Genomic DNA, 22,856 nt, shown 5'->3' on the forward strand with positions numbered 1-22,856 from the left:
AGTTATAAACGGTTGAAAAGGGCTGAAATGGGGGGTTTTGCAAGTGTCGCCATACTGCGCCCGGCGTTGTGGTAGACCAAATGCTTCCAAATTTGGAATGTAAACTACACATACATTGACCTACAATCTCAGCTCATTGTAAAAATATTTGCAGAAAAAGATTCGGGGAATTTCTAAAATCTGGCCCATAAGGTCGCCGCAGCGTGCATTCTGTACAAAGCTGTGATTTTTTTCCTTGTTTGCTTCTTAAAAAAGGCTTAAGATATTTTTTTAAAGTCGCAAAAAAATATCATTCCAATAAAGTCCTCAAGGGCCAAATAGTAAAAAAACTGTTATGCGAGATTCGGGCATGATTTCCCATGCCAGAATCTCGCATGGCTAAAAATACACGGAAAAGGGAGACGGAAAAAGAAGAGAAAAAGAGTCAGTCGGATCGGAGAAGGAGAATAGAGAATAGTTCCCCTAGTCTTAAGTAGTCCAAGGTAGTTTGTGTGCATAAACTTATGAAAATAAAAGAACTGTGAAAAAGGAGACCACTTTGTGCACCGGACTTAAATTACATCCCCAGAACAAAACACAAGAGCTGAAATCAAGCCGATATCTTGAATACCTTAAAATAGTGAATTTCATTTTCAACTTCACAATTCATTTTTGTAAGTTTCGCAATTTTTTTGAAATTTCTATATAAACTTGTCAATAAACTATAAATGTATGATAATTTTCGAGCTTGGCATAATTTCTGGATTGGTTTTCGAATAATGCTAGTTTTGTCGGATTTATCGGATTTTGTTTTGTCGGATTTGAACCCTATTTAGATAAATTGTGATATATTTGTAGTTATTGATTGTATATGTAATTATAGGAAAAAATTCTGAGGTACGTGACAAACCTCGGATTTTATTCTTATTTACTGTTTATCGAAAAACTGATTACATAAATACTTACGGTTTAGTAAAGAAAAACATGCATAGGAATCAAGAAATTTGAGTTTTTAAAATTAGCGATTTTATTTTCAAGTTTCACTATTCACTCAGATTTTTGTAACCAGTATTGATTTTATAAAATTTCCTTACGAACTTGTACTACCAAAGCCAGATTAAGGACATTCCCATATTCTTTTTAATACCGAATAGATAACGCACTGTTGCCAATCCGATACCAAATTATTAATAACCGGTATCAAAAAATTGTTAGACCAGTAAAAAATAAAAAAATATCAATCCGGTCACTCTCACAAGCTGAAAATTTAGTATGATTTTGAGCAAATATTACGTCGCAAATTGACAAAATTTTCAAGTTTTAACGCCACTTAGGCAAAAATTTAAATTTTTGAAGTTCGTAGAAACATTCAGATTTATATCTTTTATTTTTTACCCTAGTATTTGTTCCAAATTACGGTCTACATATTTCTTTAATCTCGTAAAATTTGCAAAGTTTACAGACTTATGTATTTTAGTTTGCGCTAAAACATATTCTTTTCAAATGTGCAAACTCATAAAATGTACATATGTATTGAGTGCATTTTTAGTGACGATTTTATTACAAAATTATTTGACTCTTGTTGAATGAAGCTTTAACATCTATACATAAATTGTAACGGATTGGATTACGTAGCTTAATGATAATAAAATTAATAATCTTAAATTAGGTAAAAAATCTCATTGAAGTTTCATTTCGAGGAATATTAATGTTACACATATGAAACATTTCGCGTCAAACTTCGTAACTTCGTAAACTTACCAAACTTTCGAACTTTTGACGAAACTTTGGAGCATCTCGTAGATAATTTTTGCTTCCGAACTTACAAAACCTTACGAAAATAAAAGGCATGTTTATGGTTCGCAAGCTGATCTTCGTAAGTTTACGAGGTTATTTATTACGGACTTACGAAGGCTGACGTGAAATTACTCATTAGTTTACGTAGGTATATATTTTACTTGAATTTAGGCGTGATTTTAATTTCGGGTCGAGTTTGAGAAATTAATTAGAAAATTGATAAATACAATTTTGTCCAATTTTGTCGAGATTTTCACGCCATTTTTTGAATTTGGATATATTATTTATAATTGTTCGTAATGTCAGATTTCTTCCCGCAGGTGTGCACATTGGTGTTAGAATTAATTGGCTTGGTAGCAAAATCGTCACCGCATGTAACTTACCACCATGAGATTATACCAATTTGGTAAAGATTTCCCGTCGAAAAGTAATAACAGTTTCGGCCAAACTAAATTGGATACATTCCTCTTAGAAACTTATTACAAAAATTTTGAATCTCACGGAAATTATTATCTTACCTTCGGTAACAAATCTTTACCAACGTGCCAGTACATTATACACATGGTGACGATTTTGTTGCCAACTTATTTTTAAGTACTGTACTTTTTGGATGATTTGTTGGTAATTAAATTTCAAATTGCAAATTCTGCCTGATTTGTACGTCATTTTGATGAAGTTACAAATATTTGCGGTACAAAATCTTGTTCAGGTCGATTTCTCTCGTGACTTAAAAACATCGTAGTTACATTATAATACCGGTTCACTTTCATTCATTTGACTAATTATGATAAAGAATGAATAGTGAGTGAAAATGAATTTCCTATATTTTGAATAAAATGAATAAAAGTTTCCGTCATTTCAGATGAATGACTGTGAATGAAAGGATTTTTCACTCTTTACATTTTTCACCATATGCTTAATACATGGGGCGAAATAAGAAATGAAGTCGGATGAAGTGAAATGAAATGAATTTGAATGAAAATCTTCAGTCAGGAATCGGGAAGTCAGTCAGGATGACTGACTTTTGAATGAAAAGTGAATTTTTGAACAGGTATGATACAGATATGTACTACGGTCAGTGATTTATTACCAGTTTTCTAAGAGTATTCCAACTCGCTTTACAAATATTAGTTAATTACTAGATTTTGTTGTGGAGTTTGACCCGATAAACGTGCCAAGGAATAATTTGTAATCTTCATAACCTAAGATTCTTCACATTATTTTCAGATATCGTGAAAACGTGCAGCGTTTAAATAAAAATTTAACACTTTACAAAGCTATGAGCTCGCTGCTACTAAAAATCTGGAGCATACGAATAATATTGCATTGGTAGCATTACAAACATAATGAAATCCATAAGTCTCATCCAGTCAGCTTTGTTAACTGTGCAAATTTTATGTGCTACAAAAGTTTACTACTTTCTGGGTTGACTGGGACAAATCTGGTGTCTGTCTAATAATAAATTGTATACGTTTTTATTAACAGTATATTTGTTACTTTCACCACTTTCTCCACTTATGAAATGAAATCCATAAATTTTTATCACCTTATTTGGGAATTTGTCGGTATGAAACGTTATTTCATATCCCTGATAAAACAGGAGGACAACTTTATTAAGAAAGTTTGCGAAGTTCAAAGCCGTTTGCAGTTTTATTTGATGTAATTAATTTAGATTGTGCAAAAGATACATTGCTTTAGTGTAGAAGTTTTTTGACCTAATTTTGAATAGATGTAAAAAAAAAAGTTTTGAAGATGGAGTATTTTATCTAGTTTGTGGATTATTATTTTTTGTTATTGCTTTATTTGTAATATTTGTTGTTATAAAAAAATGAATAAAATTGTGCAAAATTTAGCCAAGGTTGAATAAGATGACTATGTAAAATTTTTAAATTTTGACAAATTGTACCTAATTGTCGCACGGTTAAAATCTTTAAATTTTTAATTAGGAGAGTTTGCTGGGATGTCATTTACAAACTGTAATTACCGAAATCTTTTTATCCGTTCGGAAATTATTATGCAAAAGAATAATATGCAATATGACCAGTCTTGGTGAAAATTTTGTTACCAGGTTATTTAAGTGTTTTACACGAAGGGGTAAAAATCTGGCTCTAAAATTAATACACTCAAATTCTGACAGATTAAAAAATTCTCGAAGAGAATGAACTTACTTAATAATTTCAATTGTTCACGTAATCTCAAATCAATTCGTTAGGTTGTTACATATTTCCTAATTTTCGAGCGAGGCATACTTTTTGGATGGCTTTTTGAGAATTTAATAGAAAATTCAATAAACCGTAGTAACGTTAGAAGTAGCTCAGCCTGTAATACATACATACTTACTTGGTTATAACTTTGCACCAAAAAGGTGCAGAGTATTCCAATAAAGTAGATCGATAATTGTTATACAATTATGCACCAATGGTGGTTAATAAATGACGAAAATGCATACTTTTGATGTAATTTTACACCAGTGATAGAAAATAAACGGGGAAATAGATGCCTAAATTTGACACAATTTCGACTTTTTCGACCACTCGGGTGGGCGAATTTTTCTTCCGGTTATTTTGCACTTTTGGCGCATATTTCATTTAATTCTCCCAATTGTTTAGCACCATTTTGTGTTATCGCTGGACCGATACTAATGCGGTAGCACTAATTTCCCAAAATACGGCCATGGTCCTATTTAACATAAACTTTGAACTTTGTTTACCTGTAACTATTTTTTAATCTTTTTAATATTTGTTTTTAATATTTGTTTTTAATATTAAAAATAATATTTAAATAATGCAATTTTAACTCTGGTAAAACCTGACACAAAACTGTGACTTGCACATTTTTCGAACTTTTTTAATACCTTCCCCCAGCTTTTTTAGCAAGCTAAATAGTGATCGCTGTACATAATTTATATTTAAAATTAAAAAAACATAAATTATGTAGTTATGAATAAAGCGAAATAACAAAATGCCGTTTTCATCAAAAAAAATTATTATCCACAAGAAATACTAGACCTTGAATCTGTACTACTCACTACTCTTAGAATTCGATTATGCAATAAAGACTGACAAAGGCGTTTAAGCCCTGCATTTTATCAAATTTTGTAACTACACATCCGTAATTAATTTTTAGAACCTTTCCACCACTTTAATTTATTATAATTTTAGTTTCCGAAATATTTGATAAACAAAAACGTTGCTGGGGAAAATTTGTGAATCAAAATCCTTTTAGAAAGACTTATGCATCTTTTTAACTTTTCATCCTAATACTTTTTAAAATTTATGGTTCTAGCGTTAAATTCATTAAAATTTAACATAAGATTGTCATGGTAAATAAAAACATTCCGATTTTCTCGGAAACATTAGGGAAAAATTTGAACCTTTTGAAGTAAAGATTTTGGCACAATGCTTCGAACTTCCGAGTTATGTTGACATTTGAAAGATTTTCATGTAGAGTAAATTGAAATGGAGTCTTAATTATTCTTGAGAAATATGTCTGGTTCTGCAACAAATTGACATTGACAAAGTCATTTAAATCATGTATTTATTATTTGTGTAGCAAATAAATGATTTTCGAAATACTCATATAATCCTGAGAAATAAAAACATTCCCACTTTCTGGGTAAATTTACAAAAAAAACTTATCGTTTTCTGAACAAAGTTTTGTGCAATGTTTCAAATTTGCAAAATCTGATTTTGTGAAATCTTTGCAGATCAGGTTAACCCTTGCTCAGTATATGAGTTACAATCTTACTTACTGTCATTTAACTTGATTATGCAAAAAATGAGCAAAGTCGTTTAAATCTTACACTTTACAAGATTTGGTAATTCCACAATATATGTAATTATTTTTTAGAATCTTTTCCCGACTTTGAATTATAGTTATTATGACTTAAGCGTTGTTAATTCAGTTTCCGAGATTCCAAGAATAATTAAAACGTGTAAATTTCATAAGTAGACCATGGACCAATTTATTTCGAACTTCGATTTGAGAACTAATAAACAGCAACCACAACCAAAGAGATTCAATCAATATTATTTTCCTTTACATTTCGAAAAACTTGCTATACCTGTTACTTGTTATATTGCAAAAATTTACCACAAATCACTGCTTGCAAATTTTTTTACGCTTTTCTAAAATTCTTACAGTACTCAAAAGTAATTCAATTCTGTAAAATCTTTGATAAAATCGTTTAAATAGTACATTTTAATAAATTTATTAACTCTAAATCCGTAATTTGTAAAACCTTTCTACGACTTCAAATTATTATTTTAATTGTAACTTTGAAATATAAATAAAAATATGGCCATTTTATGGGGCAAATTCGGAAGCTATACTTGCGGTCATTTATGTTTTTAAAAAACTTATCATTCCTACGTTTAAATGGCACAATTCCAAATTTCTCAAATTTAGCGCAAAATTGTCACCTGAACAATTTTTGTATATTTACAAATTTTTAAATAATTCAAGCAAATAGTTTAGGTTTTGGCCGGCTTCCGTACCATGCACTCGTAACCAATTATTAAGTCGCAAATTGACAAAATTTTCAGGTTTTAACGCCATTTAGGAAAATATTATATATTCCAAGTAAGTAGAAAAGTTCAGATAATCAAATTCTGACCTTGGGATTTCCCTCTCAAAATTACGATCTACATAAATATTTCTTAATTTCGTAAAATTTGCAAAGTTTGCAAAAATATTTTAGTTTGCCGACGAAATTATTCTTTCCAAATGTGCAAACTCATAAAATGTATGAAGTGCACATTTAGTGACGAGTTTATTAGAAAGTAGTAATTTGCCTTTTGTTAAATGAAGGTTTAACATCGATACACAAATTTTAACGGATTGGATAACGTCGCTTAAGGATAATGAAAGTAATAATTTTAAATTAGATAAAAACGTGTTGAATTTTGATTTCGAGGAATATTAATGTTACACATTTCGCGTCAACCTTCGTAACCCCGTAAAGTTACGAAACTTTCGAACTTTTGACAAAACTTGGGAACATCTCGAAGACAATATTTGATTACGAAGTTACAAAACCTTACGAACATACGAGGCATGGGTTTGGTTCGTAATCTTATCTCTGTAAGTTTACGAAGTTACGGACTTTCGATGGGGGACGTGAAATTACTCATTCGTCGACATAGGAGTTTCATTTAAATTACGGCGTGATTTTAATTTCGGGTGAAATTTGAGGAATTAATTAGAAAATTGGGAAATAACCATTTTGTCGAGATTTGCACGCCGTCTTCTCGAATTTGGATATATTAATTACAATTGTTAACAATCTTAGATTCGTTTCGACACAGTCCTCCAGTTGGTATCTTGGTAGCAAAATCGTCACTGTATGCGTATATTCACCACCATGAAACTATACCAAGCTGGTAACGATTAACTACCGAAAAGTAACAATAATTTCGGTCAAACTAAATTGGATACATTCCTGTTAGAAACTGATTAAAACGTGGCAAAAATTTTGAATCTGTCGGAAATTATCGTAATCAATCTTATGGTGACAAATCTTTACCGACGTACAAGTACCTTATAGCTAGTAGGCGTGGTTACGATTTTGTTGCCAACTTATTTTTAGTGTACTTTCTGGATGATTTGTTTGTAATTAAATTGCACATTGAAGAATGCAAATTTTTTGTCGGATTTGTACGCCATTTTGACGATTTTATGAATATTTGCACTGTCGAAACTCTACTTTAGTGGGGCCTCCTTCTTGTTCTGTTATTTATTAGACTGTTAAAAATATGGTATAAAGTCACGTATATGCTACGTACTGGTATTCATTTGGTAATAAGTTCCTACAAGATTGGAAGTAGTTTGTTTCTCAGTGGTAAATTTGTTATTACCACAAAATTACTGAACGGTAATGCCCGTTATTACCAGTACCGGTAGATGCACTCCGGTGCGTAATGATTTATTCACAGTTTTCTAAGAGTATTCGAATTCGCTTTACAAATACGAGTTAATTGGTAGATTTTGCTAATTTTAAAGCAGACTTTGACCTAATCAACGTACAAAGGAATACTTTGTAATCTTTATAACCTAAGATTCTCCACATTATTTTCAGATATCGTGAAAACGTGTAGCGTTTAAAATAAAAATTACAGTTTACTAGGATAACTCGATGAGCTCGCTGCTACTCAAAATCTGGAGCGTACGTATAATATTGTATTGGCAACATTACAAACCTCGTGAAATCCATCACGTTAGCTTTGTAAACTGTACAAATTTTATGTCACAAAAGTTAATTAATTTTTGGGTTGACCGAGAAAAATTAGGTGTCTGTCTAACAATAAATTGTATAGATTTTAAACAGCGTACTTGTTACTTTCACCACTTTCTCTACTTATGAAATCCATAAATTTTTATCTCCATATTTGAGTCGGTATGAACTACTATTTCGCATCCCTCGTAAAATAAGAAGACGAATTTATTAAGAAATTTTGCAAAGTTAAAAGCCGTTTGTAGTTTTATTTGTATAATTAAATTATAATGGTGTAAAAGATACATTTCTCGAGTGTGGCAACTTTTTGATGTTTTAGTATAATTTTGAACAGATATGTCAAACAAGGCTTTGAAAATGGAGTATTTTAGCTTGTGGATTATTATTTTTTCAAATTGTATTTTATTGGTAGCATTTTTTATAAAAATGAGTCAAATTGTCAAAATTTACCCAAGGTTGAGACAACAATTAATTGTTGTCTCAATTTGCAATTGGCAATTGTGTAAAATTTGTCCAACCGTAAGACAAATTGTATAGCCAATTGTCCTGCCGTTAAAATTTAATTATTTTGATTAATGATATTTTGCCATTTACAAAAAGTTTAATTCCCAAAAAGTTTTGATCTGTTCAGAAAGTATTATGCAGAGGGATAATATCCAATGACCAGTCTTGGTGAAAATTTTTTTACCAGGTTATGTATTCAAGTGTTTTACACGAAGGGGTAAAAATCTGACCCCAAAATTGATACATTCAAATTCTGACAGATTACAAAATCTCGAAGAGAAGGAAATTACTTAATAATTTCAATTGTTCACGTAATCTCAAATTAATCCGTATTTCGAGAAGCACGAGTGCCATGTTATATTTGTCAAACTTTGCAAAAATTTGTAAGTTTACAGAATTTATGGATTTTACAATGTTATCATGGATTGCTTGACAGGTTCTTCAGCTTGAAACATTTTCGTAAAATTTCAAAATTTTAAAACTTTATGAATGGTATGAATGAACATCTGAATAAAAACCCAACCAAATTATGGTAAACGATTCCTGTATATATTATTTGTATAAAAACAATTTTGACTACTTAATGAATTTTTTAATTAGAACCCTTGATAATGATTAGCAAGGAAATTCAGGTCACAAAATATGCTGCGTAAACTTGTAAATAGAAATTTGAGACGACGTTTTAATTTGTTTCCACATAAATCTAAATTTTTCTATAACAAGTTTATTAGATAATTTGATAATAATATGCTATTTTGCACGGTTTATTAGATTAGTTTCCTTGCTCTTGATATTTGTAATATTTGTAATGGAGGTTTCATTTCCTAGCAAGGTATGTTTTTCAAAGTTGCAGAAATTGAACGACTTTTTATTTTATTAACACTTTGACGTCGATATCTGTTTTATGTAAATCTAGTTTTGTTGATAACAAGTAAGTTAGATCTGTTACACCCCCCGTAATATTTCTAACAATGCAGGTCTCATCAGCGTACGCTCTCTGATTTTGAGAAAATTAGACTTAATTTATCACGATTTTGCTTAATATGAAATTTGAAAAGGATCTCCTAATGGGCACGTTTGGCGGAAGTATTTGCATCTAAAGAGGAGAAAACGAGTCCTAAAATTTAAAAATTTTAGATTTTGCAAATTTTTTGTGGACTTTCTTCTCTTCGGATGTGAAAATCTCTGCCAAACGTAAGTATTGCCAAATAGTGTTTTTTGCAAATGTCACATTAATTAAATTGGTGATTTACAATTTCTAAGAAAAAATTGCAGAAACCTGGTACAAAATGGGTCATGAATTATTTCCGTTTCTGGGGAAAGTTCTCAATTTTTGCTCGAGAGATAACCTAACCCGGTCGAGAGAGATTGAAAGTTTTCTTTATTTTTTCAGTTTCAACCCACAACAACGATTATGGTAGAGGAATTAAAATTAAGCACATTTTTCAATGATTCACTTATTCAGAAACATGCTTAATTCTTTGACCATACGTACTATGGGAAATCAGGTTACAAAATATGTTTCGTAAACCTGCAGAAATTGGACGACTTTTAATTTTGCTAAGACTTCGACGTCGACATTGTGTTAGATAAATTTTCCCAATTATTAACAAACATTAGATAATATTAGATTCCTCTTAGTAATTTATGTTGCAAGTTGATTAGATCATTTTTGAATACGATTTCAAAGAATACCAGCTTAATAGAAATCTCAGCTTAATATTTTTGTTTCGTAATCTCTTCAAAACTATGGATATTTACGTAGATCAATTCACGGTGTATTTTGTAACTTTATAAAATCCGTAAGTTTTGCAAAATCGTTTTACAAGCTTTTGAAAAATAAAAAGACGCCCTTGATCTGATCTGAGTAAAGTTGCAAAAATTTGTAAGCATTTTCCTCAGAGATATTTGTAAAATTGCACAAAAGTTTTTAAAAATTTGTAATTTTACGAATTTTACAATGTTACCAAGAACCGCGTGAATTGCCTCATTTTTATGAACATATTTTAAAATATTTGTCCTCCTTGGCAGGAAGTGATGGGTTGGCTGACCAAAGTCTCGAGCAGCACGTACGACGCCACCACAAAAACGTCAGAAGACCCCGACGCCCTGGTCGAAGTCAGCGTGGGATACGGCGTCTGCTTGTACCTCGGAGTTTTTTTTAAAGAAAAAAATGTGAATTTTCTAAAATTCATTACAAATTTCGGTTTTTTATTCATTTTTAAATTCTTATGTACGTTATACATACACAACAACATTATAAAACATTATACAGTGTTATCCCACTCAACATCAGTACTAGAAACGAGTTTGAGCAATAATGATTCAAATTTGCAAAAACTTTGCAAATTGATCTCATGTTTATTAGATTTCTAAAAATAATCAAGTTTTGGGATTGGTGAGTAATTTTATTGACGATATGAAAGTATATGAAAGTATATGAAAGTATTTCAAAATCGCCATTTGAATACATTGCTTATTACTATATTTTCTATAGTTTTCAAGCCAGACGTAATTTTAGGATTGATTTCTGGGCAAGCAAGTAAGCTGAAAGTTAGATAACCATAGTTTTGTTGGATTTGAACGCAATTTAGACAAATTTTGATATATTTGTAGGGAGTATTTGTATTACAGAAAAAAATGTGAGGTTTCTAAAAACCATTATAAATTTCGGATTAAAAAAAAATTCTTATGTACATTATACATATACAACATTATACAATGTTTTAAAAATTTCTTGGAAAATGTCATTACAATGGCGACGTCGAGTGCGGTGTAGTAAAAAAAAACATGGGTAGAAATCAAGATACTCGGATTATTAAAATCAGCGAACTTCGCAATTCGGTCGGATTTTTGAGATAAAGTTTAATAAAATAAAGTAATTGCAATCTCTTGATTTTTGATTTTTTTAACATAATGCACAAGTTACACGAAAATGAGTGAATACAATTTATAACTTATATTCGAAGGCATGATCTACTTTTGATTTGGACGTTGCAAAAAATTCAGATTTCATAAATACGACGCTTATTCATGTCATACTTTAAAATTAGTTTCTAAAACTATGTTAAGAGTTTTCCAAAAGCGTTCAAGTTTTCCGGAAATTGTTATTACCGGCGTCAATGACAATGACTGGTGACAATTTGAAAGAAATCGAAGATTAGGCTCGTAAAATTCTATCGACGGAAGCGTCGACCTCTGATTTGGTGTTGTAGCTCTAGTCTTGAACATGAATATATCGGGCTATTTACTATGAGCAAATTTCTTTGTTTTGCAAAAAACTTAAAAAACTGCTCACAACGCGGGATTTAAAAAAATTAAACTTGACAACAAAATTTCGGCGATTTTAATCCCCCAAATTTTGATTAAAAGTTCCAATAATTGCGATATTTCAATTAATTACCACTTCCAATTTCTGTTGAATTGGGTTAAGGTTTTTTTAATACATTTGTAATATTCTTGCGTACTTTGTAGATAAAAATTAATAAAAATGGCATTTTAACTGTCATTTAAGGTAAAATTTATTTGTTAAGTTTTCCTCAAAACTAAAAAATTACGGGCAAAATAGCATTGGACAGATTTTACGTCGATTTCTATAATTTTAGAATATATACATCGCAATTTTGCAACAGATACATTCCCCGTCACTACATATGTATACGTTTCCAGTTTTTGGCATGTGTTATGCGTTGCAACTCACAATGGAACCTATTTTCCAGCTACACCAAGATCGACTGTCAAAAAATCAAGCCAAAAATTAGGATTCACGTGACACTAATTTTTCCGTTGAATGGCTCCTTTGAAGAAAAATATTGGAGGTCAAAGTTCACACGAGCGCCTTGGTTTTCGCCCAGTGGAGGAAAACGCAAGAGAAAATTTGCTCAAAAATTGAACTTGAGAAAATCAATATCAAATAATTAGTTTTTACTTATTCTTTTTATCACTTAACAGTCAAGGAAAGAGGGTAAGATTTAGCCGAAGAAGAGCTAAATTTAGCTCCGGCTTTATTTAGCCGATCCGGAGCTAAATTTAGCTCCGAAGGGTAAATTTTTGCTCCAAATCTTCCGCCAAATTTAAATTATTCAATCTATAACTATGCATTTATAATAACCTTCACTTTTTAATTTTTGTAACCACGGTGGGCCAGATCACACAAAGCTGGGCCATTGCTTATTTGGTAAGTGAAACCTGCTGAATTTACCTAAACTGACAAAAGCAACCGTCAGTGCATAATAAAGGCGGTCGGTCTTTTTAAAGTTTGACCAAGCTAAATTTAGCCGAGGATCAGCTAAATTTAGCTCTTTTTCAGAGCAAAATTGAGCTTGATGAGCTAGATTTAGCTTTCGGAGCTAAATCTAGCTCCGGATCGGCTAAATAAAGCCGGAGCTAAATTTAGCTCTTCTTCGGCTAAATCTTACCCTCTTTCCTTGACTGCTTTATATTTATTTCATAATCAAAATTCAGCGTTCGTAACTTTGTAAACCTAAAAATTAAATTATCGATTTTAATGGCATTAAAAGCTTCACATTGTAAAATACCCACGGAGGTGAATAGGTTTCAAAATAGCCATTTGAGTGTATGTGAAGGAGTGAAAGGTGAGACACAACAATTCAAACTCAAAACCCGGATACAATGCCACCTTAATAATGGAGGTCTCCCAGCGTATACTCTCCGATAAACTAGTGTCAAACAACCACAAATTTAATAAAACTTTCTTAAGTATGACACGACCTCCAAATGGGCACGTTTGGCAGAAATATTTGCATCCAAAGAGGAGAAAACGGCCCCTAAAATATAAAAACTTGAGATGTTGCAAATTTTCTGCGCATTTTTTCCATTCGGATGCAAATATACATGCAAAACTTGAACATTGACAAATAGTATTTTTTTAATGTATATTAATTTACTTAATTTGTAAGTTAAATTGGTTATTTACAATTTCTATAAACAAATCGTAGAAACGGCTCATGAATTTCTTTCCGTTTCTGGGGAAAATTCACAACTTTTGCTCCAAATTTACCCCCACAAAGATAATCTTAATTGGTTCGGACTGCTTGACAGTTTTCTTTAATTTTTTTTAGTTTCAACCCACAATAAAGATTACTCAGGTTACAAATATGTTTCGTAAACTTGCAAAAATTGGATGACTCTTGGATGCTTTGTAAGGAGTTCGACGTCGACAATGTTTTAGATAAATTGTCGAAATAAATTATAACAATTAGATAAAGCTTCTTTCCGAAGTGCAAGTTAAATAGATCAATTTACAATAAGATTTCAAATAAAATCAGGTTCAAGGAAATTTCCGCTGGAAAATTTTCTTCGTAATCTCTTCAAAACTACATGGATTCGTTACATAAAGCAATTCACGCAAGCTTTTGTAACTTTGTAAAATCTGTAAGTTTGGTAAAATATTTTTTAAACTTTTACAAAATAAGAAGACGCCCTTGACCTGAGTAAGGTAACAAAAATTTGTAAGCAATCTTTACTCAGAAATACGTGTAAAATGTTACAAAAGTTTGTGAATTTACGGAATTTAGGAATTTAACAAAGTTACCATTAGTAACTTACCAAGACCTCCGCGAATTGCCTCAATTTTATTGAATATATTTAAAAATATTTGTTCTCCTTGGCAGGAAGTGATGAGTTTAGCTGCCGGTTGTCTCGAGCCGCACGTACGACGCCATCACAAAAACGCCAGAAGACCCCGACGCCCTGGTCAAAGTCAGCGTGGGCTACGGAATCTGCTTGTACCTCGGGGTTTACAATGGTCAGTCAGAGCTAAATTTTTGTATTTACAGTAAAATCTCAAAACCTTGTTACCAAGTTGGGTACAATAGTTTTAATAGAAATTAAATTTGAAACATTTTTCTGTTATAAATTATTTTGTATAAATATTTAGAATTTCTTTGAACTATTGTTACCGTTGGGTGACAAATAATAATATTGACTGAAGATGGTGTCAATTTTATGCAAATTATCAATCCGTTGGCACCAGGCCACGGGCGAAAAGATTTGTTTAAACTCGACAAGATACGTAAAATATGTCGAACTGTTTTTACCTATTTAAGAAAAACAACGGATTTTACCGAGAAATTAAGATTTTTGTAATATAGGAAACTCTGTTAATCTGTGCATTCACCTTAAACTCATGTTTTTTTACCTAGTTTTCCAAAACTGACCAAATTATGATAAAATTAGCTTCTGAAAAGCGGTGAATGCAACTGCGGGCACCCAAAATTGCCAATCTATAGAATATAATTTTAATCTTAACATGCGTACAATATATTTATCGACGTTAAACTACGATCTGGTAAAATTTTTATTTGTAAGTAAATTTCCGGATTTTAGAGTTTGTACAAATCCGTCCCCGGGTACGGTTCAGTTCAACCAAATTACAATCCTAGATTTGTGTAAACTCTATAAAATAATTCATATTTGTAAAACAAGCTGATACGGTTCTTTACCTGTTTTTTTAAAACTAACGGGTTTTACAATGGTTTTACAAAGAAATCTAGGTTTTTGTAACTCTGTAAATCTGTACATTTGTCTTCAATTTGTATTTTTTTTTAAACTTAATTTTCCAAAAATATGATAAATTTGGATTGGGAAAAGTGTTAAAAATAACACCACCAGATAATAACGGTAATACGTTATACATAATTTATGTCGTAAAATATAGCAGATTTCCGTGCGAAATATGTACTATTAATCTTAAAAAAAACTAGACGTGCATGTCTAGATTTATGTAAACTCTATAAAAACTGTACAGCATGTCGACACCAGACGGGTTGTTAGTGTTACCTAATTAGTCAAAACTTTCGAATTTTACAATGACACCAAGAAATTAAGTTTTAATTCTGTCAAAAATCTGTACATTGTAATTTAAATCTTACGAGTAAATAAAATACATTTATCGAAGTGAAAGTAAAATTTCCAAATGTGCACTATTAATTTTTCCAAAATGGGGCAAAATTACATATTAATTTGATATGAAAAATTTCTTGACAAATTTACACTAAATTATAATAAATGTCCACGACGATCTGTACAAATGTTTGACTTGGTCGCAATTAAAATTTTGCCATACAATTATTTTGGTATCTTTAAATACAGGGAATTTAATCAATATAGGTAAAACCTGCGACAGATAGAAAAATTCGTCTCAAACTACACGAATCTCATAATTAAGTTATATATGTAAAATAAATTTCGACTATTGTAATCCTCCCATTTTGTCGGATTTGAACACCATTAAGACAAATCGTAACATATTTGTAGCAAATGTTTGTATAAAAGGAAAAAATCTGAGGTTTGTAAGATCGTTACAAAGCTCGGATTTTTTTTTCCTTTTTTTACCTCTTAAAAAAATACTTATCTAAATGCTTGAAAAAAAATTACTGAAAATCGTCATAAAGGCTGAATTTATTTGCTAAATTTTCAAAAAAAAATTACAAAATTGTACAGATTTTACGTTGGTTCCGATAATTTTAGAATATATGTACGCATCGCAATTTTACAACAGATAACTTGATTCAAAATTGCTCAGTTTTTGGCAAGTGGTATGGGTTGCAACTAACAATCCGATGGTGTGAAGTGTAACCCTCGGATTTGGTTGAAATTTCGAAATTACGTGGTCCGTGTAAACACAACCAACGTTTCTTTAGGGGTCAGAATTTGACAAAATGTTTGAGGACAAAGTTTAAAAATGGGCTATTTTTACCAAGCGGAGGAAGCAAGCTCAACTTCCATTCTCTTCCAGTAGGTAAAGATTGCACATTTTTCAACTTTGACCTCAAATATTTTTTCAAATTCTGACCTCTCAAGAAACGTTGGTTGTGTTGACACGGACCACGTAATTTCGAAATTTCAACCAAATCAGAGGGTTACACTTCACACCATCGCATTGTAAATGTGACAAATGTATCGTACGACAACTTTTATCTTTTGAAACACATGTACCTGATCTACAAAATTTTTAAGTACTTAAAAATTGACAATTAAATCATTTCCGGCGTTGAAGTTTTAAATTAAATCTTTTATACAACTACTTAACACTGTTAGAAATCCAGTACTTAAATAATTCCGAGCGGTATGAGATGACTCTACCAAAGTGGTATTGATGAGCAGTACCGTATTGTAATGGGTCGGTATTAAATTAGTAGCAATTTTTTTTACGGACAGGTATAATTTTAGCACCAAGCGGTAGCAACTTAACCGAGAAATCAATACCTGCCTTACCATACCGGATTTCTAACAGTATATTTATTGCGATATGGTCACGCTATTTTTAAGCATTATTTGTAAAATTACGGAACATGGACAAGTTGATCAAAATTTTGGATAATTTTTAGAAATATTGGTATGTAGAAATTAGTATATAGAAATAGTCAATTAGTATTTCTGAAAATCCAATTTTTACTTACGATATCTGACTTTGATGGGAAATTTTTGATGGAATGAGATATCGTACTCTGCTGGTTTTTGAAACACAATGTACAGGATGTACGAAAAATGAGTGGTTAAAACTTAAGCTTGTACCGTATTTTTGAAGAGTGCATTAATTAGCATTAGCATAACTGAATTGTTCTAAAATGTCAGATCTGCTGGTAATTTCTGAATTAAAATTTCAGATTTCACAAATACGACGCTTTTGTATGCGAAGCATATTCAGTAATTTGAATTTACATTATTTTTTGAAACTATATTAAATAAATTTTCAAATATATGTGTATTTGAGTGTTGCGGAAAGTTAGTAAACATTTTTTTAAATAATTAAATTTTGCTAGTATTATGTACCTATTGTTCTGTATATGTACATGTATGTACATACCTACGTATTAATTCGCATGCTCACTGCACACAATTTATTTTTTGATACGAACACTTGCTAAAAGAGGAAGAAGATGCTACAATCTTTGCTTAAATTTTTTCCTTCGTCAAAAAAATTTAAAATGTATTTCCGACGCTAAAGCCCTGACAGAAATCGGTTTATTATGCAGGAAATTTTATAGCCTTGACATTTACAAAGTATAAATGCCAAAATGTTTTGAGTTGAGAAAATATTAGGGAAGGCGATAAAATGTGGGGACGAACCTTGGTGGCAATTTTGTTACCAGGTTGATTAAGCATTTTAGGCGCCAGGGTACAGCCTAAAGATGATACAATCAAATTCTGACAGATTAAATAATTTCGCAGATGGATCAATTATTGAAATTGATAATTTCAATTATTCACGTAATTTCAAATCAATTCGTATTTCCAGAAGCATGGGTGTCAAGTTATATTTCATATTTCCTTTCACTTTTAAGCCAGATATAATTTTTAAATTGAGTTAACAAGGAATTAAATTGAAAATTGAATGATTCAAATTTTGTCGGACTTGAACGCCAGTTCGACAAATTTTGATATGTTTGCAGCGAATATTTGTAGTACAGGAAAAAACCTGAGGTTCGTAAGTGTTACAAACCTCGGATTTTATCTTAATTTATCTTTTTTTAAATGATTATATAAAGGTCTAAGGTATATATAGTAAAAGAAGACATGCGTTGAAATATAAATATTCAGATTTTTAAAATTAGTGAATTTTATTTTCAACTTCACAAATCACTCGGATTTTTGTAAGCTGTATGAATTTTATAAAATTTCCTTCCAAATTTGTAAAAAAAGTGTATATAAATGTCCACGGTTTGTACAAAATGGATGTGACCAGATATTTGGTGACAATTAAAATTTTACCATAAATTTATGTTAGTATCGTTAAATACAGGTATTGTGCATTTTACTTAAGCGGGTCGATTTTTTTTACTATGGTCTCAGTCCGCCTCCCGTGTTAATCAAGTGGGAATATAACTGGCGCGAGGCAAATATCGAACCCTGAGATAAAAAACGCACAATAGATGAAAATTGGTAAAAAATCTGTGACAGATTGAAAAACTTGTCTCAACTTCCATAAATTCTATACTTCTATACCAGAAATTACATATATAGGTAATGTCAAAATACGTAAAACGAAATTTATTCAGGAATTCAATTCCCGAGTTTACATGTTGGCTTAATTTTCGACCTAAATATAGTTTCTGGATGATTTTTGATAAAAAAAGACAAACCTTGAAAAGTGTGTTAAAATTGCAGGGTTTTACGCCAGATTTAAGAAATTTCCATACACTTCTTACGAAATTTGGGTACAGGTTGTGTATGTCGGAAATAGGGGATAAATTTATGAAATCCGGAACACGGTCCAAAACCGAAGAAGTTGGAAAAACCAGTTTTCAAAATTTTGGCAAAATGCGTCTGAAATTGTGTCGTGTCCCATGCATGAACGAAATGTGACTCGAATCTTGAATGACTGAAATCGCAGAAAAATCCAGGTTTCTTTATATGTGGGTATATTTATAGCTGGCTGATTGAAATTCTCATACATTTTTACCAGGGTAAGAAAAACCACTGGGTTTTGATATTGAAAACCCATACCCAGGGATTTACCCTGGGTTTAATAATGGGGTTAATAGGGTTAACTGACTTAGTGTCTCATGCATTAAGTTGTGAAAACAATCTGCTTTTTCAGCAATTTCGCAACAAAGCTGCTAATTAATTTTATTCTAACGATTTATTAAATTGTGGAATTGTAAAACCCTGTTACCATACTTTACAAAATTGGAAAACCCCGATTACTCCGACTACCCGTGGGTATTGCTTAAATTTGCTGCCCCAAAACCCACCTAAACCCCCAAAAACCCTAACATATACCCAGATTTTGACGAAACTTGAATCTCATCCGGAAGGCAATTTTTGAGTATGAATTTACAAAACCTTACGAATATAACAGGCATTTTTTTGGTTCGTAAGCTGATCTTCATAAACTTACGAAGAAACGTGAAATTTCTCATTAGTTTGCATAGGTATTTCAATTAATTTTCGAGGTAATTTTCGAGTTGAATTTAAACAAATATTAGAAAATTGAGAAGTAGCAATTATAATTACACATTTCTGCTGGGATTTCTTTTACTTATCTTATTTTTAAAAAATGGCAAGATTTGAATGACTTATAAAATTCAGTCGTTTGCTAAGTCCTAAGATAACAATTTTAACAGGGTTTGCATGCCATTTAGACGAATTTAAATAGATTATGTACTATTCTTAATAATTGCAGATGTCTTTTCGACTGATATGTTGTCTAACAAAATGATCACCGGTGAGAAACTGATAAAAACTTGGTAAAATTTTTAATCTTACGGAAATTATTGTTATCTACCTTTCGGTGACAAATCTTTACCAGAACTTTATAGTGATTACACGTGGTGACGATTTTGTCACTAACTTATTTTTAGTGTACTTGTTGGATTAATTAAATTCAAAAACGAAAATTTTGTCGGATTTGTACGTCATTTTGATGAATTTACAAATATGTATTGTGACAAACTATTCTTCCTTAGGTAGACGGTCACATCGAAATCACATACAAGTACAGTACAATGAATAAAACTTGAAAAAAAGCAGCACGCTAATTTTTGTAACCAGGTAATTTACAAAAAACGATACATACATCAAGTACCACCCAGAATATAATAATAACATTTTTAAGTACTAGATTTTTTTTTGTGAAACATGACACGGAATGTTTATAAGTGATATAGGCAATTCATGTCAACCTTCGTATTCGTACGTAATCGCGTAAACTTACGAAAGTTTCGAACTTTTGACGAAACATGGGAACATCTCGAAGGCAATTTTTGCTTACGAAGTTGCAAAATCTTACTTTCCCAGGTTGATTACAAGATTCATGAGTACATTGTTAAAAATGTGGAAGATACTCCGTACTGGTATTGATTCGGTAGTAATTTTCTACCGGATTGGTAGAAGAAGTTCGTATCTGACAAGGGACACTCACGACCTGTCGTTTGAGTCCAGGGTACCCACTATGTTTTTTAGAATCTACTAGGACCCCTGATGAAGGATTCATTCATATTTCCGTGTAAAACTCATATTTGGCGCCATGGCGTGGCGCCAAACTTCAAAATTTGCATTTTCGACCAGTTTCAAAACCCCATAACTTTAGCAGTTTATGTCGGATTTTTGAAATATTTTTAGCATTTTTTCGACGAACCCCCATTTATAACTAAATTACGAAATTTTGCGAAAAGTTAAAAGTGATAATTTTGGAAAAAATTTCATGGAATACGAAAGTTGAACTCCTTGTCATGATTTTTGCCAAATTTTTTTAAAATCCGTCCAGGATTTCAAAAGTTATGGCGGTTTCAAAAATAAAAACATGCAAATTTGGCGAATTTGGCGCCACGCCATGGCGTCAAATATGAGTTTTACACGGAAATACGAATGAATCCTTCACCTGGGGTCCTAGTAGATTCTAAAAAACATAGTGGGTACCCTGGACTCAAACGACAGGTCGTGAGTGTCCCTTGTGAGTAGTAAATTTGTCATTACTAAGACATTACTAAACGGAAATTCCCGCTATTACCGTAGGTACCGGTATCCTACCAGTAATGATTTATTACCAGTTTTATAAGAAAATTCGGACTCGCTTTACAAATATGAGTTAATTGCTAGATCATACTAGACTTTGTAAATTTTGAAGTAGAATTTGACCAAATCAATAATCTAAAATTCTCCACATTATTTTCAGATATCGTGAAAATGTGGAGCGTTTGACATGAAAATTGCAAAGTTTACCAAGCTAACTCGAAGAGCTCGATTGCAAGCAGCGTGAAATCCATGATCTTTATCGAGTTTGCTTTGTAAACTGTGCAAATTTCATTTGACACAATTTCCGATGTTTCGATTTTAACCGAGGCAAAATTGGGTGTCTAATAATAATAAATTGTAAATAAAATACGCGACCATGTGGATAATTCTGGAAAAATGACGAACTTTATGATAATTTTAGATAATAAATACATAGTGCTTGATGGAACTTGATGGATCTTTTGTAACTTGTCGAGTTACAAATATTAGCATGTTTTATTTACTTGGTGCTTTTAACTTTTACTCGTTCTACTATCGGTACTGGACTTACACGTGGTTTTAATGGTCCTAGAATTTTGCGAAATATGGAGTGCAATGTTTATAAGCCGTTTTACGCAGTGCTTTTAGTTTATGCAGTTCACGTCAGCGTTCGTAATTCCGTAAGTATGTAAACTTAAGATATATACGAAGTTTTTATGAAACTTTTACTGCTTTATAAATATTTTAAGTTTGTTATTTTAAACGCCGTTAGACATATTTTGAGATTCTTGTCATTAGTTGTTAAACTGCAGATAAAGGTGGATTTGGTGGTGTGATTAACCGTTTTATCAAATAAGTATTTCGCAAAAAAATAGATGCGAAAAATGTATTACTGAAGTAAGGTTGGTGCAATTTTTTTTTTAACTTCGCAATTTTTTGTTACATCAACAAGAGCACGCCGTCAAATTTGCTGTCAAGATATTATAAACTTTTGGACATTACGGATCTGATATTTTTTCAATTATTATAGAATTATAGAAGTAGGTACACAGTTTTTCGATTTTTGAAGTTTGATTCGTAAAAAATAGAGGTTTGTAAAAGACGAATCTGCTAGGATTCATGGTAAATAAATTTCAAACTGGATGTTTAATGCGCGCAATGAAAAAGAAAGGAATAAAATTGATATTTACATTCAAGTTAAGAACCATTTGATTCGCATAACTTATGGAATTTTCAGTATTTCGTTAACCTTTTGAGCTTTCAGAGCATGGATTCACGTCAATTTGTTGTAAGTCTTTAACGACGCAAATTTACGAAACTTTTCAGGAAACTAGTGAACATCTCGAAGGCAATTTGTGCTTACGAAGTTACAAAACCTTACGAAGATGTAAGGCATGTTTTTGTTTCGTAAGCTGATTTTCTACGTGGTTACGTTTACGATGATGTGAAACGCCTTTTCAGCACTTTTGCTACTGAACGATTTTTTTTAATTTTTAGTAGTTCGTGATTTCCATATATTTTTTTAACCCGATTTTCTTTTACCTGAAACAACTTGTATTTTACGATTGAAAAAAGTGAATTGAAAAAGACTTGCATTTCTCTTGACACGATTTTCCCATATTTGTGTTTTCAACGATGACGTACGAACTATTGTACACTGTTAGAAAACTGGTATTAAATCATTACTGCCCGGAGTACATTTATGACTCTACCAGCGCTGGTAATAACTTGCATTACAGTTAATTAATGTTGTGATAATGAAAAATTTACCAATAAGAAACAAACTACTACCAATCGGTAGGTACTTCCTTATTACCAATACGGAGTATAAATATGTAATATTTTTAACACTGTAAAAACACCTTAGTCGACCTGAGAAAGTTTC

General features: G+C 31.4%; 1 long non-coding RNA gene across 2 annotated transcripts; it reads left to right on the forward strand.

The window, feature by feature from the left end:
* The first annotated feature begins 447 nt into the window (after nt 1-447).
* On the forward strand, nt 448-15,224 carry LOC118437719. 2 transcript variants are annotated; one of them, XR_004836297.1, is made up of 3 exons: nt 448-653; nt 10,544-10,687; nt 14,146-15,224. It is a non-coding gene; the product is annotated as an uncharacterized LOC118437719 (long non-coding RNA). The 2 variants fall into 2 exon arrangements; XR_004836296.1 differs by having other exon boundaries at nt 10,544-15,224.
* The last annotated feature ends 7,632 nt before the right edge of the window (nt 15,225-22,856 follow it).

This window comes from Folsomia candida, unplaced genomic scaffold (assembly GCF_002217175.1).
Source record: "Folsomia candida strain VU population unplaced genomic scaffold, ASM221717v1 Fcan01_Sc015, whole genome shotgun sequence".
In the NCBI taxonomy this organism is placed as follows: domain Eukaryota; kingdom Metazoa; phylum Arthropoda; class Collembola; order Entomobryomorpha; family Isotomidae; genus Folsomia; species Folsomia candida.